This window comes from Chiloscyllium plagiosum, unplaced genomic scaffold (genome assembly GCF_037043375.1).
Source record: "Chiloscyllium plagiosum isolate Xiang-an unplaced genomic scaffold, Cpla_swu_hap1 HiC_scaffold_39, whole genome shotgun sequence".
Classification (NCBI taxonomy): Eukaryota; Metazoa; Chordata; class Chondrichthyes; order Orectolobiformes; family Hemiscylliidae; genus Chiloscyllium; species Chiloscyllium plagiosum.
This window is the reverse complement of record NW_028270177.1, coordinates 105,754,268-105,771,978: the sequence shown is the minus strand read 5'-3', so window position 1 is coordinate 105,771,978 and position 17,711 is coordinate 105,754,268.

Below are 17,711 nucleotides of genomic sequence, written 5' to 3'. Positions count from 1 at the left end.
ATTATCGTCAACTACACAACTAATTGTTACATCTTCTGTAAACTTCGAAACCATGACTCCTACAACTAAGTTTGAATTATTGATCTACATCAGGAAACAGTGGCACTCCACTGGAAACAGGCATCCAAACATGGTTTTATTTTGGATGGGTGAACACCTGCAAGAACAGCAGAAACAGACCCTTGCTGTCATTTGTAAACCTGATGGTGACTCGGCAGGTTGATCGCCAGATTGATTCCTTATCACATATGGGAGTGGTGAATGACCTGTCCACTTTGTGACTGAGCAAGTGAGTTTACACTTCAGCGGGCAATTGAATCCCTTCCTGCAGAACCCGCCCGCATGGATATGCCTTCATTGCGGCGTGGGTAGCCCTGTGTCTGTTTAGTTTGGATAAGCAGTTGCATTTGAGTCCACGCTGAGACGACTCCCAATTATCCCCATCATCCATGTATCTCTTTAATCCTTCCTCATTCTCCCACGGAGTGTGACCATCATAATCTGAACAGCACTTGTTGTTCATCCTTAACTCTCCTTGACCTGAGTCGGAGGGAATTTATGGGTGAACCGTACTATTGTGCGGCTGGAGTCATATTTTGGCAGGTCTCACTAAGGATGGCAGATTTCCCTTTTGAAGGGATATGAATGAATGGGTTTTCAGCAAATTAAAACGTTTTGTCACTCTTCCTCTGAGCGGCTTTACATTCCAGATGTTATTCATCAAATCTAATTACTACCAGCTGCCATGCTCCATTCTCCAAGGGTTGCTGGCCCAAATATCGCCATTACATTTGCAAATGACACGAAGATTGGTGGAGAAGCAGAAAGCATAGGGGACTGTCAAAGAATGAAGGAGAATATAGATAGATAGGAGAGTTGAGTGGAGAAATGGCAGATGGAGTTGAATCCAGGCAAATGTTAGGTAATGCATTATGGGATGTCTAATTCTCGAGCAAAATATACTGTAAATGGAAGACTCTTGTGTAAAGTTGATGAGCAGAACGATCTGGGAGTTCATGTCCTTTGTACCCTGAATGTAGCTGCACAGGTGGATCGAGTGGACAAGAAGCCATATCGCATGCTTGCCTTCACTGGACGGGGGGCATTGAGTATAAGAGCTGGCAGGTCATGCTAAAATTGTGCAAGATTTTGGTTCAACCGCATTTAGAATGTTGTGTACTGTTCTGGTCGCCGAATTACCAAAACGATGTGCACGTTTATGAAAGAGTGCAGAGAAGGTTTATGAGAATGTTGCCTGGTATGGAAGATGCTAGCTCTGAAGAGACGATGGGTAGATAATGTTTGTTTTCATTTTAGAAAACTAGATTGAAGGGGACCTGATTGACATCTACAAAATCATGAAGGGTATAGCTAGGGTGGACAGAGATAAGCATTTTTCCCAAGGTGAGGGATTCAATAATGAGATGTCACGCGTTCAAGGTGAGAGGTGAAAAGTTTAAGAGAGGTCGACGTTAGAAGTATTTTTCACAGAGGGTGGTAGGTATTTGGATAGTGTTGCCAGCAGAGGTAGTAGAGGCAAGCATGGAAGATTCATTTCAGGTGCGTCTGGACAGATGCGTGAGTAGTGCAGAAGGATGCAGAAGGATACAGTTTGTTTGGAATTGGGTGATAGATTTAGACAGTGGATCAGCTCAGGCTTCGATGTCCAAAGGGTCTGTTCTTGGCCTGTAAATTTTCTGTGTTCTCTGTTCTTCTGTATTCACTACACCATCAACTTCATGCTACATTGCTACATCTCAGAGAAGGACATTGTCAATTCCAATTATCACAGAGGGAATGAGAATATGACATGCGGCTGTGTCGGAATGCAAGTGATGTACGCTGGATTGGAGTGTTTACTGGGAGCAAGAGACTGATGTGGAGACGATGTGATCAAAAACAGCTCTTACTGTCAAAGTAACAAAACGGCGCATTGTTAAGGAAAATTTCAGAGAATGCTTTCAATTAATCGACCTCTCGCTTAAGGCTCCACCACGCTTTAGCTGAGCCAATCTGTAGTGCGGGTTAATGCTGCTATTGTATCTTAATGATCTGATGAACGGAGACAAATATGCCCTTCCGCCCCGCCTTTGACCAGGAACACTCCCAGCTTTGGCATTTCATGCGCCTCTGTACCATCATAGAAGAACCACGTCCTCACTTTCAAACCAATCATTCCATTTCGATACCGTGGTTGTGAGATCATTTCTCATGTCGCAGATTTTACAACATGGAACATAGATTATTGGAACATCAGGCTCAGGAAAAAGGACAATTGGTAGCAGTGAGGAAAAGAAAATTTATTTGAAAGTACCTCTTCCTGTGGAATTCTACATCATGTATTTCACTTGCTCATTTGGCTCTATCTAGTCTATTGTGTGCAGTTTAGCAATTCGCATGACACCCACGGATATGATAGCACTGGAAATGATGCAGGACAGATTTACCAGAATATTGTCTGGGTAGAAGAGTTTCAATTATGAAGATAAATTGGATAGTCTGGAGGTGTTTTTCTTGTAGCAGAAGAAATTGAGAGGAGACATGATTGAGATGTACAAAATAATCAAGAATATGGATGGTGTAGACTGAAATAAACGTTTCTCTTTGATGGTGAGATCGATCACGGGGGAGAGGCAGGGTGGCATACACTTAAGGAAAGAAGAGGAAAGATTTGAGTGAATGCACAGACAAATGTTTTGAAACAGCGGTTGGTTGAAATCTGGAACTCAGTGCATGTAAAGGTTGGAGAGTCAGAAATCCTCATAACTTTCAGAAATATTCAGATGTGAATTTTGTGATGCCAAGGTAGACGAGGCTATAGGCCAAGTGATTTAAAAAAAGTGTGAGGATAGTTAAGCGAATGTTAATTTCCAGTAATACCAAATAGGCTTCTTTTTGCATAAAATTCCTGGATATTACCACCGCCTGTCACTGCGTGATCACCGGTTCAATTCGCTTCCAGGACGTCTGCTTGCATATTGGGAGGGCTCAGTAGGTGGAACTGTGCCTTTCTGCACCAGGAACCCGCATTCGATTCCAGACTTGTGTGACTGACTGCGTGGAATTTGAACACTCCTCTCTCTCTCCCATGTGAGTTTCCTCTGGCTGCTCCGATACTTTCCCACAATGCAAAGGTGTGCAATTCAGGTCAATGGCAAAAAAAATCTAAATGGACTGTAAGTGTTGTAAATCAGAGACAAAAGTCAGAATTGCAGCTCAGGGGAAACAGAATGACCATTTCGGGTCAACAGAGCCTTCCTCGGAACTGTTTTAAATTCGCAATGCTAACTCAGATTCCTCTCTACTGATGCTGCCTGACTCGCTGAGTTTTTGGTACAATTTCTATTTTAGTAGGTGGATCATAAATGCGGATTTAGAAAGATACAGTGGGCAGTGTGAATCTCTTCCACGGCATAGTGCAGACCCAACTGACCAAATGGGTTCTGTCTGCACTGTGTCTAATTCCATTACCTTTGTATCTATAAGTCTTTGTCGTATTTGTGGTCTTTGCTTTTGACATCTCTCCTGTCATGTGAAGTGCAGAGCAGGACAATCGACGTTTCGGGCATAAGCCACCACCAAACCGTTACCATCTGACGCCTGGAAGATGAACGCCTCATATTCTGCCTTGGGACCCTGCAACCATACGGGATAAATGTGGATTTCAACGGCTTCCTCATTTCCCCTCCCCCTACATTATTACAGTCTGAAACATCAAACTCAACACCACCCTTCGGACCCATACATCTCTCCCCCTCTGACATATCACCTCCTCCCCTGCCTCGATCCACCATTCGCTTTCCCAGCTACCTTGCAACCGACTCCAAACACCTCCCATTTATCTCCCAGCCCCCACCCACAAGACTCATTCCTGATGAAAGACTTATGCCAAAAATGTCGATTCTCCCGCTCCTCGGATGCTGCCTGACCTGCTGTTTTTTTCCAGCACGACACTATCGGCATGTTGAAGATAGAAGAGATCAGCTCAGTCTCGTTATCTGAGAACGGAGAAGGCTGAGTGAGGAAGTGATTAAGGTGCACATTAAAGGGATCGGTATGTGTGATAGGAATAAACTTCTTATGGGAAGAGTTAACAACTAGTGATCTCCGTCAAACGCAAGTGAGACGATGTTCAGTGGAGATATAGGAAGAGCGTTTTCACTCTGAGTGTGTTGTTTATTTGGAATTCACTGTTTGAATGTGTGGTAAAGCTATGTGTCAGGAGTATTTAGCCGAATACTTGAGAAGCTAGAGCACACATAGATAAGGACCATGTATTGGAAACTGGGGTGAAGTTAAACAGATGTCTGATGAAAGAACAGAACACTGTACAGAAAATACAGAGCATGAAAGCATGGGAAGGGTAAAGACATGGAAACTACTGGCGATCTGTTACAAGGGGGTCTGCAGAATGCTACATTCGTCCAAAGGTCCCTGGGGGAGGATGGGGCCAGTGTGTCAGGATAGGATAAGAATAGTAGAATGCTCATACACCAATTAGCAGAGTCAGACTGGGCTGAAAGGTTACAATGGCAGAGGGAGATAAAACCAATTAGTAAAGTCACCCTTGCCTACTCAATATCATCATGGCAGTTTGGGACAAGTCTTGATAATACATACTTCGGGCATGACTTTTAATAAATAATTGATAGTACAGTCAGCCTGTTTGTGACGCTTGTAGACGGAAAGATATGACACTAAATATCTAATCAGTAGTTAGTAGAGTAAGCTTGGGACAGGAAAACATTGTGATAGATGGGATAGCTAAATATCTAATCATGACAGGTTAGTCTGGGATGGAAGGTCATTGTAGCACAGGTGGCAGTAGAATACCTAATAGTGACAGTAGAATAATATTAAGTAGAATTATGAAAAACCATAGTGGCAGAAGTAGAACGACAATGGGAACTAAAACCATTGGTTTATTGTATAGCTGGAGTGAGGTAATTCTGACAAACACAGTTGGGCATTCTGATAATCTAACAAAACATGATTAATTACAAGGCATAAAGTGATGGAGTTTAATTCAGATACATGCGACGTGCTGCACTTTGGGAAAGCAAATCTTAGCAGGACTTATATACTGAATGGAAAGGTCCGAGGCAGTGTGGCTGAACAAAGAGACCTGGGAGTGCAGGTTCATAGCTCCTTGAAAGTGGAGTCGCAGGTAGATAAGATAGTGAAGAAGGCGTTTGGCATGCTTTCCTTTTTTGGTCAGAGTGTTGAGTACAGTAGTTGGGAGGTCATGTTGCGGCTGTACAGGACATTGGTTAGGCCACTATTTGAATAATGCGTGCAATTCTGGTCTCCTTCCTATCGGAAAGAGGTTATGAAACTTGGAAGGGTTCAGAAAGATTTACAAGAATGTTTCCAGGGTTTGAGGATTTGAGCTTTAGGAAGAGGCTGAACAGGCTGGGGCTGTTTTCACTGGAGTGTCGAAGGCTGAGGGGTGACCTTATAGATGTTTACAAAAGTATGAGGAGCATGGATATCATAAATAGACAAAGTCCTTTACCTGGGTCGGGGAATTCAGAACTAGAGGTCATAAGTTTAGTTTGAGAGGGGAAAGATAAAAAAGAGACCTAAGGGGCAACCTTTTCACACAGAGTGTGGTACGTGAATGGAATGAGATGCCAGATGATGTGGTGGAGGCTGGTACAATTGTATCATTTAAGAGGCTTGTGAATAGGAAGGGTTTTGAGGAATATGGGCCAGTTGCTGGCAGGTGGGACTAAATTGGGTTGGGATATCTGTTCGGCATGGGCAAGTTGGACAGCAGGTTCTGTTTCCATGCTGCATATCTCAATGACTCTATGAGTCTATAAAGAACCTTAAGTTTCGGGGGATTCAAGAATTTGTTTTCTGAATGTCACTGTTTTTGTTTGCAAATAAAAGATATACTCCTTGAAAAACTCTCCGCATCTCCTGGTGATTGTTGACATTTTCTCCACAACAACCGCAACTTTGGGTGGAGTAAAATTGTGGCGAGTGCAGCTCTGTGGTGCAATGAAAAGTGTGTTAGATTTCTACAAATTTGGTAACTTTGCTATTCAAAGTTTGTGAGTTTGAACCGCATCAGAATTGGAGTTTAGTTCAGTTTTCAGCTGAATCATTGATTGTTGTGCTGATTCATCGCCAATTTCTGTCGTCTGGAGTTCTCGTCCGTGCTACTGACCAGAGGAAATTCCGTACCTTCTTGGTTGTGAGTTTTTACGGAATCATGTTCAGACCAGAATCAGATGCTCACCCGCAAAACCTGCAAATTTCGTGCAGAAACCCACTGTCTCTAAACACATTTCCCTCCCAAAGTTGCACAGAAATGTTCGATTGCTTAAGTGTCTTTATCCCGTTGTGTGACAGGTTGTTGTGGATGAGCTGTGGAAAGACATTGACGTGTTTGGTCAGCCATGATGATGTCAAACGGCGGGTAGTACAGGTATTTGGAATAGCCTCCTCATGTTCCTCTCTTTCTGTGCTGTTTCTTACAGAGTGTTTTCAAAATTAACATGATGAGAGCAATGTGAATCGACACGACGGAATATCAAAATCCTCCCCTTTACACTACCGCTCTCACAGCCAGAACAGACAGCTCCTATTGCTGATTTAAATGAGATAGTGATGGATTCTCTCAGGCGCTCTGTCAGACTACATGCTCCTTCACACAGGTTTCCAACTGGGTACATGGAGCAAGCAAACATGTGGATATTGGAATTCAGGGACAGGTATCCAATCTGCTGGGCTGCAGTTCTAGTCACATGAATTTCTGACATGCTGAGACTTTCTGTGCATTCTACCTACTTGACGATTTAAACTGTAATTGAATTTTTATTATTGCATAACATTCTTACATCTTCAACATTCATGCAAACTGTGCAACGTGTTCTTGGATGTAGGAATGGTGAAGATTATTAATGAACGCAAAATGTTTCATGTTACCTGTGTGAACTTTCAGAAGGAAGTCGGCGAAATTTCATTGATTCGAATTTTGTGCCGATTGGAGCTGATCGAAGGAAAAACCCTGCGACAGCGGCAATGTAACATTGTCTGTAAACAACGCAGGAACCAACGAAAGCCCATTTTTCAATGTCGTCTATTTTTTTCACATTTTTTGTGTCCCTTTTGTATCCTTTTCGTGAACCTGATGCTTCAATAATCACATGCTCATGTCAGTTTCACCTTGACTGCATTAGCTTTAATTTCAGAACCAGACGGTTCAGGGAAATGAAGTAGGTTGAGTGACTGAGGTACCAGTGGGGCAGCACATCATCACCAAAGATCCCACAGTGTTGTGGTTCAGTGGTTAGTAGTGCTGCCTCAACGGGATCCAAAGTTCGATTCCAGCCTCGGTGGACTGTCTGTGTCGAGCTTGCACATTCTCCCCGTTTCTGCGTGGGTTTTCTCCGGGTGTTCCAGTTTCCTCCCACAGTCCAAAGATTGTGCAGGTCAGATGTGTTGGTCATTCTAAATTCCCCATAGTGCACTTGTCAGAGGGGAAATGTTTCTGATTGGGTTACTCTTCGGAGGGTTGGTGTGGACTTTTGGGTCCGAAAGGTCTGTTTCCATACTGAAGGGAATCGAATAATCACAGCAAAAGTAGAACAGTTGAGTTAAAGTTCCCAAGGTACGTATTGGTCACGTGACAGGTTCGCTGTCTGCGGCTCTCGTCACGCAGTTGGTCAGCGCTGAATACTTAAAAGTGCATAACATGCCAAGGTTGTAAGTTCAATGCTTATCTAAAGATGCTGTTACTGACATTGACCAGGGATTATTGAAGATCAGACTGAAGCGCAGTTGAAAAGAATGTTGAATAAAGTAGCATTTATTTGAATACTCTAGTTTCTGACGTAGGGAAAAGTTTTGCCTTTGTTAAACATGCCAATTATGAACAGAAAATCTGCAAATATTCCCCACGTGAATATTCATCGGTGGATAGAGAAACAGAGGTGAAGTTTTAGCTTGATGACCTTCCTCAAATCGCTGACTCAGAGCTGGATTACATCCTGGGAAAGTCTGTATAAATCATTTCATATCATTCAATTTCCTGCAAGCTGCACAGTTCATTCATAAAATCGAAAGTATTAGATTTATCTCTTTGTAGAGTTTGACTGTTGTCAGTAAACCTGGTAAAGGATCTGGGCAAGTAGTTTTGCTGTTGGGAGAAATAAAGGGTCAAACTGGAATAAGTTTGAGTCTTGACACAGGATTTTTCAAGCGGAGATAAAAGTGTATTAAATAGACTCACTCCCCTTTCCCTTGATTATGATCAAATTTTCAAGACAACACATGGCAATGATAATGATGTTTACATCGACAGACCAAATCTTGCTCACTGGAGGCACCACAGTATTACAGATCAGGAGAGCGGGGGAGATGATGATCCTTGTGGAAACCTGAGACAGTGAGAGAATTAGTCCCACACTGTTAGTCTCACTTTTCTCATAAACTAATTAGTCAGCGGACTGAGCTGACAGACGTCCATTCAATGCAGAGCGAAACCAAACAGCTCAGTGCATTCACAGTATATAATATTTCATGTTGAATGAGTTGCTGCACCTTCCAACTCCACTAGCTCTTCTTATACTTAACATTTTCTGTTGCAGGTGTCATGCAGTTTTTTTTCACATGAATGTTAACGAATTCAGGAACGTTTCCTTTTTTTTTTAGATTTTTTTAGATTAGATTACAATGTGGAAACAGGCCCTTCGGCCCAACAAGTCCACACCGACCCGCCGAAGCGAAACCCACCCATACCCCTATATTTACCCCTTACCTAACACTACAGGCAATTTAGTATGGCCAATTCACCTGACCCTGCGCATCTTTGGTCTGTGGGAGGAAACCGGAGCACCCGGAGAAAACCCACGCAGACACGGGGAGAACATGCAAACTCCACACAGTCAGTCGCCTGAGGCGGGAATTGAACCCGGGTCTCTGGCGCTGTGAGGCAGCAGTGCTAACCACTGTGCCACCGTGCCGCCCCATTTTGCATCCCCATCCAGGCAGCCAGAATGACTGTCGCTGTTTAATTCTCCCCGTGTCTGCGTGGGTTTCCTCCGGGTGCTCCGGTTTCCTCCCACAGTCCAAACATGTGCAGGTTAGGTGAATTGGCTGTGTTAAATTGCCTGTAGTGTTAGGGGCATGAGTAAATGTAGCGGAATGGGTCTGGGTGGATTGCGCTTCAGCGGGTCGGTGTGGACTTGTTTGGCTGAAGGGCCTGTTTCCAAACTGTAAGTAATCTAATCAAATCTAATCCAATCTAATTCACCCCTTGTCTGCCTGCACTCGCTTTTCAAATATTCTTGAATCCGCTCCTAAAATGATTCTATTTCTGAAAATTCATCTCCGAATTCAATAACTCTCAGAATAAAAAATGCCTACTCCAAACTTCTTTATCGTGCCCCGATGGGTTTGAAGTTCTAACCTTTAGTTTCCACTCACCTAAACGAGGAAATTTCCCTCGTATTTACTCTTAACAACTTCACATAAGATGGATAACTTCTTTTCGGGCATAACTCCGTCTTTCCTGATTTCTCCCGCATTATTCCTTATCTATGCCACCATCCCATTAACTCCTCTCTTTTCGTTTCTAGTGGCTTCATCTCCCAGTACACCTCATTTCCATCGTTTCTGACGACATGGTATCATGGCCGTATCATTCCCAACGTCTTTATAGTCCAGTAAATACTGCCCGTGTCTATCATCATGTCTTTATATCCCTGTATATTTCAACCTGAGAAAGGATGCTGGGTCTAATTCAATTATGAAAACTCACCACTAAGCTGTGCAATCTTATTACCGACATAGGAAAGGTGGAAGCAATTTCAATTACAGCTGAATGGATTGGTTGCAACAGAATCGTGTCAAATCCCAGTCACATACTTGACTGTTGTTCTTATAGTTATTTCTTCTCTACGTGTGCTGAAGTATCACAGTGAGGGATCAATTACTATTGCCAGACATACACAAGGGGACATATGAAATGCGGAAGTTGTGAAATCAGAGCAGTTTGTATTGACATGCCATTCACTGTTCGAATATCAGGCTTAGGAATTATACAAAGAGCGATTTTGAACGAAATTTGAGCAGGGAAGTTTACCGCATGATGTTACACCATATTGTGTGGTTACTTTGTTGTTTACCTCATTTGTGTGTTTTGCCTCTTTGGGGATTTTGAAGTTATCCCCTCTATACAAACGTTCCGTGCTTTTGCACCATGATACAAAAGATGCAGTACAATAACACCCAACACTGCTTGCACAGATATTGACCCCTGGAAACAGCTCTGTGCATTCTCCTCGACACTGGAAAATAATTTGCTGCATTCCCGCTCTTATTGGTCTTTTCATTACATCGGCTTCTGGTCTTCACGGAATCCGATTAAGCAGATCTTGTCACTGAGTCATTTGTGTTCAGATCATGTGAGCAGAATATCACAGTCCATAACCCAGAAGTCAGACCATACTCAGGGAACGGTCCTCTGCTTTTGATCATTTCATGAACACTAGGAAGAAATATCTATGCTCTTCAAAATTTACTAACCTGTTTTTCAGAAGCAAGGTAAACAGTTCCAGGTTTCTGCTTTTGTTGTCACACGGACCAAGGTTGTAAATGCTGGAACCAATTGTGACTGTCCGCTCTCCCATATCCATTTTCTCCCCAGGAAGTGTTAAGATGATGGTATGAATCGGATTCTTCTAAAAAGAAGAATACTTTTGTTATTAATTTCTGGTTTATGGGCCCACTAGGCTCCCGCTAGGCCTCTGTATATCGCACTGACAACAGCAGTTTCCAGCCGTCTTCAGCTTTTTTGTAGCAAGTACCTTCGAGCATGACATCAAAAGATGTTCGCTGTGACTGTGTGACACTCTACCAATGGAGACAGCTCTATCAATGGAGGCAGCTCAGTCCGCTTGGATGGGATAATTTCTGCAATGTGTCCTGCGGATCAGATACAGTGCACTTTATCATTCAGATCATACAGAGTGAGAGCGCTCGAAAAGGCCAATTGGTCACTCGTACCTGCGTCAGCTCGGGAGTTATAAAATATGGGTTAAAGCAGAAACTCGGGATTTGATCAGGTTTCAAGTGTTCACGTGAGACAGGAAGCAGAAAAAGATAGACCGTGAAGCGATTGGGATCTGACTACAGGAGCAGCAAATAGGTTGCACATCGCAGAGGAGAGCTTTGAAGTATTGAATTCTGGTTGATGGGCTGATCATACTTTCACTTGGCCACGCTGCAGCAGAAGATAATATGTCAATGTCTCTTGGAATTGTCATGTCATAGGCAAATATCACCGTTAAACTGCTGTAAGTTCCTTTTTCCAATGTGATGACAGTCTGTATGTAAAATAGCTTAAATATTTAATCCTTTCTCATAAACAAGTCCATTCCATCTCATTGTGTTGTATTGTCTTCTTTCCACTTTACCTGTTATCGTGCCTGCACTGAAGTTGATTTGCTCCTTCTGCATGTCTTTTCCAGTCTGGGTGATATGATGCAGTTGTACTGATCCACCGCCTGACAGAATTTTCCACTTCACTTCAGCCTGCCCTAACTTCGCTACAGGATACCATTCCCGTTGTTTAGATGTTAAGCGCTCGTCTCAGATCCAGCCTACCCTCACCCAAAATAAATGCAAAACTCAGTCCCACTGTGATCACTGCAATCCGGTAAATCTTCACTCCGAGGTCATTGATTATTCCTAGGAGAAAGTTGGGACTGCAGATGCTGGAGATCAGAGTCGGGAGTGTGGTGTTGGAAAAGCACAGCAGGTCAGTCAGCATCCGAGGAACAGGAGAATCCACGTTTCAGTCATAAACCCTTCAACAGGAATAATGCTTGTGAGTCGGGACTGAGAGATAAATGTTAGGGTTGTGGGGTTTGGGGGATGAAGCTGGGAAAGCGATAGTTGGATGAAGATGAGGGAGAAGATGATAGTTCAGAAGGAGCAGAGATGGAATGGGTCCAGAGCGCGGTTCCAAGTTTGAGGCTTGGAACTTGGGGGAAGGGAAATGAGGAAACTGTTCAAATTGATACTTATCCTGTGCGGTGAAAGAGTCCCAAGGCGGAATATTTGGCGTTCCTCCACTATGCATTGGGTGGTTGTGGTTTGGTGGTGAACGAGGCCCACGACCTTTACGTCTTTGACGGAATGGGAGGAGGAGTTGAAGTGTTCAGTCACGGGGTGGTAAAGTTGATGGCTGCGAGTGTCCCAGAGATGTTCTCTGAAATGATCTGCAAGAAGGTGTCCTGTCTCCCTGATGCAGAGGAGTCAACACTGGGTGCAACGGATGCAGTAGATGACATTGCAAGCGGTAAAGGTGAATTTCTAACGGATGTGGAAGGATCCTTTGGGGCCTTGGACGGAGATGAGTGAAGTGGTGGGCGCTCGTGTTACCCTTACCCTTCCTGTGGTGGTAGGGAAAGATTCCAGTAGTGGGGTGTGGGCTTATTTGGGGTTGTAGACCTGACGAGAGTTTCGTGGAGGGAATGTTCTTTTCAGAATGCTGATAGGGATGAGGAGGGAAATATATATCTGATGATGGGGTGTGTTTGGAGATGGAAGAAGTGGTGGAGTCTGATGTGTTTTATGCGGAGGTTGGTGGGGTGAAAGTTGAGGACCAAGGGTTTCTGTCCTTGTTGCGGGAGGGGTGGGGTTGATGGGCGGTGGTGAATGAAGTGGATGAGATGCACTGGAGGGCATCGTCAACCACGTGGGAAGGGCATTTGCGATTATGGAAGAGGGAGACCAACTGGGACTTTCTGAGGTGGAATTGGTCGTCCTGGGAAAAGATGTGGTGGAGGCAGAGGAATTGGGAATAAGGGATTGCTTTTTTACACGAGGTGAGGTGGGTGGAGTAGTATTGATAGCTGTGGGAGTTGGTGGGGTTGTAGTATATGTCTGTCATTAGTGATTCGCTGGAGAAGGTGATGGACAAGTCCATGAAGGGGAGGGAAGTTGCCAAGATGATCCAGGTAAAGTTGAGGTTGAGGTGAAAGATGCTGGCAACCCTTGCTGAACTGTTCAACGTCCTCGTGGGAGCACGAAGTGGCGCCAATGCATTTCTCAATGCCGTGGAGGCACAAGTGGAGAGAGGTGCCAGTGTAACTGCGAAAGATGGACAATTCCCGATATCTGACAAGCAGGCAGGCACAGCTAGGTCACATGCGGGTGCCCATGGCTATCCCTTTGGTTTGGAGGAAGTGGGAGGATTGGACTGAAAAGTTGTTGAGGGTGAGGACCAGTTCAGCCAGGTGGATGAGGGTGTCGATGGGAGGGTACTAGTTGGGATGGGGTGAGATGAAGAAACAGAGGATTTGGAGACTTTCATCATGTCAGATGGATGTGTACAGGGACTGGATGTCCAAGGTGAAGATGACGCATTGGGATCAGGGAAAGAAAAGCCTTGGAGGAGATGAAGTGCATAGCTGGTATCACAAACGTAGGTGTGAATTTCCTGGACTGGGGAGACAGGAAGGTGTTGATGTAGGAAGAGATGAATCGTGCCAGACAGGCACAGGCTGAGACAACAGGTCTTAGAAAGGAGGTAGAATCGGGCAGTGGTGGGTTCATAGACAATCAGGTTGTCGGCAGTGGGTGGGAGATTCCCGAGAGGTGATGAGATTGTGATTGTCTGGGAGATGATGGGAGGTGTGGCTGTGATCGGGCGCAGTAGGAAGAGGTATCAGCGAGTTGGCGCCTGTCTTCAGCAGTGTACCTCAGGCTGTCTCATGCCTCATTCGTGATGAAGGGCTTATGCCCGAAAATTCGATTCTCCTGCTTCTCGGATGCTGCCTGGCCTGCTGTGCTTCTCCAGCATCACACTGTCGTCTCATTCATTATTCCGCTTTCATTTCACACTGCCAGGTGCGTGCAGCCTGTTTGCCTCTAGAAAGCATTGTTCTCATAACCTTGCACAACATCTGCCAATCTCAAACAAAAAGAGAAATTGCTGTAAAACCTCAGCAGATCTGGCAGCATCTGGCGATAGGAAGAGGTGTCCTCGAGTTGGTATTTGGCTTCAGCGGTGCAGAGGTCAGTGCGCCAGACTCTCACTGCGCTCCCATATCTGCTGGCTTGATGGTGAGGTTGGGATTGGCGCAGGGAGACTGGAGTGCTGCGCGTTGTGAGGGTGAGAGGTTGAGGTGGGGGAGGGGGTAGACAGGTTGAGGCGGTTAATGTCCCAGTGGCAGTTGGAAATGAAGAGTTCGAGGGCAGGCAATAGGCCAGCGCGGGGTGTCCAGGTTTATGCAATGTGTTGGAGGTGGGGGAAGGAGTCTTTGGAAGGTGGGCGGGAGTCCTGATTGTGAAAGTAAGCTCGGAGGTGGAGGCAGCAGAAGAAGGGTTTGACATCACGGCGTGTATTAAATTCTTTGATGCGTGGACGGAGGGGGATGAAGTGATTACTTTTCTGAGGACTGATCGTTCGTCCTCAGTGAGGGGAAAGTTCAATCCCAACCTCACCATCAAGCCAGCAGATATGGGGGCGCAGTGGTAGTCTGGCGCACTGACCTCTACACCACTGAAGCCAAATACCAACTCGACGACACATCTTCCTACCGCCCCCTCGACCATGACCCCACCTCCATCACCAAACCATCATCTCCCAGAGCATACAGAACCTGATAACCTCAGGACATCTCCCAAACACATCTTTCAACCTCATTGTCCGGGAACACCGCACTGCCCCTTTCTACCTCCTGCCCAAGATCCACATGCCTGACGACCCTGGCCTACCCATTGTTTCAGCATGCTCCTGCCTCACTGAACTCATCTCTACCTGCCTCGAAACTGTCCTATCCCCCCAGTCCAGGAACGCCCCACATACGTTCGAGACACCACCCACGCCCTCCACCTCCTCCAAGACTTACGTTTCCCTGGCCACCAACGCCTCATCTTCACCATGGATATCCAATCCCTCTACACCTCCTTCCACCATGACCAGGGCCTTCAAGCCCTCCGGTTCTTCCTCTCCTGACGTCTCCAACAGTACCCTTCCACCGACACTCTCATTCGATTGGCCGAACTGGTCCTCACCCTTAACAATTTCTCCTTCGAATCCTCCCATTTCCTCCAGATCATAGGGGTAGCCATGGGCACACGCATGGGCCCCAGCCATGCTTGTCTCTTTGTTGGCTATGGAGAACAGTCGATCTTCCGTCATTACACCGGCACCACTCCCCACCTCTTCCTCCGCTACATCGATGACTGCTTTGGCGCCACCTCGTGCTCCCGTGAGGAGGTTGAGCAATTCATCAACTTCACCAACGCATTCCACCCTGACCTTAAATTTACCCGGACCATCTCTGACACCTCCCTCCCCTTCCTGGACCTCTCCATCTCCATTAATGACGACCGACTTGACACTGATATTTTTACAAACCCACCGACTCCCACAGCTACCTGGATTACAACTCTTCCCACCCTACCTCTTGCAAAAATGCCATCCCGTATTCCCAATTCCTCCGCCTCAGCCGTATCTGCTCCCAGGAAGACTATTCCACCACAGAACACACCAGATGACCTCCTTCTTTTAAGACTGCAATTTCCCTTCCCACGTGGTTAAAGATGCCCTCCAAAACATCTCGTCTACATCCCACACCTTCGCCCTCAGACCCCACCCCTCCAACCGTAACAAGGACAGAATGCCCCTGGTGCTCACCTTCCACCGCACCAACCTTCACATAAACCAAATCATCCGCCGACATTTCCGCCACCTCCAAACAGACCCCACCACCAGGGATATATTTCCCTCCCCACCCCTTTCCGCCTTCCGCAAAGACCGTTCACTTCGTGACAACCTGGTCAGGTCCACGACCCCCTACAACCCACCCTCCCATCCTGGCACATTGTCCTGCCACCGCAGGAACTGCAAAACCTGCGCCCACACATCCTCCCTCACCTCTATCCAAGTCCGAAAAGGAGTCTTCCACATCCATCAGTTTTACCTGCACATCCACCAATATCATTTATTGTATCCGTTGGTCCCGATGCGGTCTCCTCTACATTGGGGAGACTGGACGCCTCCTAACAGAGCGCTTTAGGGAACATCTCCGGGACACCCACACCAATCAACCCACCGCCCTGTGGCCGAACATTTCAACTCTCCCTCCCACTCTGCCGAGGACATGGAGATCTTGGGCCTCCTTCACCGCCGCTCCCTCACCACCAGACGCCTGGAGAAAGAACGCCACATCTTCCGCTTCGGAACACTTCAACCCCAGAGCATCAATGTGGACTTCAACAATTTCCTCATTTCCCCTTCCCCACCCCTCACCCCAGTCCCAAACTTCCAGCTCAGCACTGTCCCCCTGACTTGTCCCACCTGTCTATCTTCTTTTCCACCTACCCACTCCACCCTCCCCGCTCCCCCGACCTATCACCTTCATCCCCTCCCCCACTTCCTATTGTACTCTATGCTGCTTTCTCCCAACCCCCACCCTCCTCTAGCTTATCTCTCCACTCTTCAGGCTCTCTGCTTTTTTTCCTGATGAAGGGCTTTTGCCAGAAACGTTGATTTTACTGCTCCTTGGATGCTGCATGAACTGCTGTGCTCTTCCATCACGAATCCAGTTTCTGATCCATTGGTCCGTTCCTCCACAGATCTGTCAGAAATACTGAACTTTTCCAGCAACTTCTGTATTTGTTTGATTTTAAACATCGGCGGATCTTTCGTTTTTTTTTCTTATTTTCTACCAATATGATTTGGCTTAAGATTATGTTGAATATTTTGAATATGACTACGATAGAATAGCCAGATTTCAAAAGCCCGCTACTGCTACTTGGTTCACGTGACCAGTGCCTTTCCACTTGATCACTGCGCCCTACAGCTGCACTGCAGATAAATTAACAAAATTCTGGCATTCTCTCGAATTGGCAATCAGGAGCGAGATGGCTTGACTTGTTGAAAAAGTTAGATATACTGATATAATACAATATATTAAATGGGGAACCATAAGGGAAAGAGAGAACAGTGAAAGATAGTGTTCTGGCAAAATTTAAATGTCATTGCTCAAGATTCAGAAAATGCTAGCATTCACAAACATACCACAATGTGGAATGTAACTTTCAGGACAAGCAAGACAAGCAGATTGCAAAATCTTAGTCTGAAAGTTTTGCAGCATCAGTTTTAGATTTAATGAATGCACGCATGGGTTTCAGTGCTGTAGAAGGAAATCCTTGCCTTCGAGGATACGTGCGGAATGTTCACTGATTCATCCCAGTAATGGCAGGACTGTCCTCTGGAAGCATATGAGTACAATTATTCAATGCTCCATGGAGTTTCAAATAAGAGGTGAAGGGAATGTCTCCATTCACAAATTAATCATTCAGTAGAACTCAATACAAGGACACATGAAGTGATAACCAAGGTGGGCAAGAACACGGAAATATGATACACAATAGCTACGACAATTTCTATTTGCAAGATGTCGATTTCAGACCCACGGTGGCTTTTGGTAATGATATTTACTGTCCAGAACCAGTCTGCACTGGAATGACTCGAGCCCTACTGTGATGTATTTGAACTTCAGTTACCTTTAGAAATAGCTGACACTCACTCAGATCATGGAGATTTAGAGAAATCATATTTAAAGCAAATAGTTCATCTTGTTACTGTGAAATCTTTAGGTCATCCTCAGTGGGAGCATTGTGTATAATCCTTGTCCTTATTCTCCAACAAAGACATGTGAAGAGGTTAGGAAGGGCAC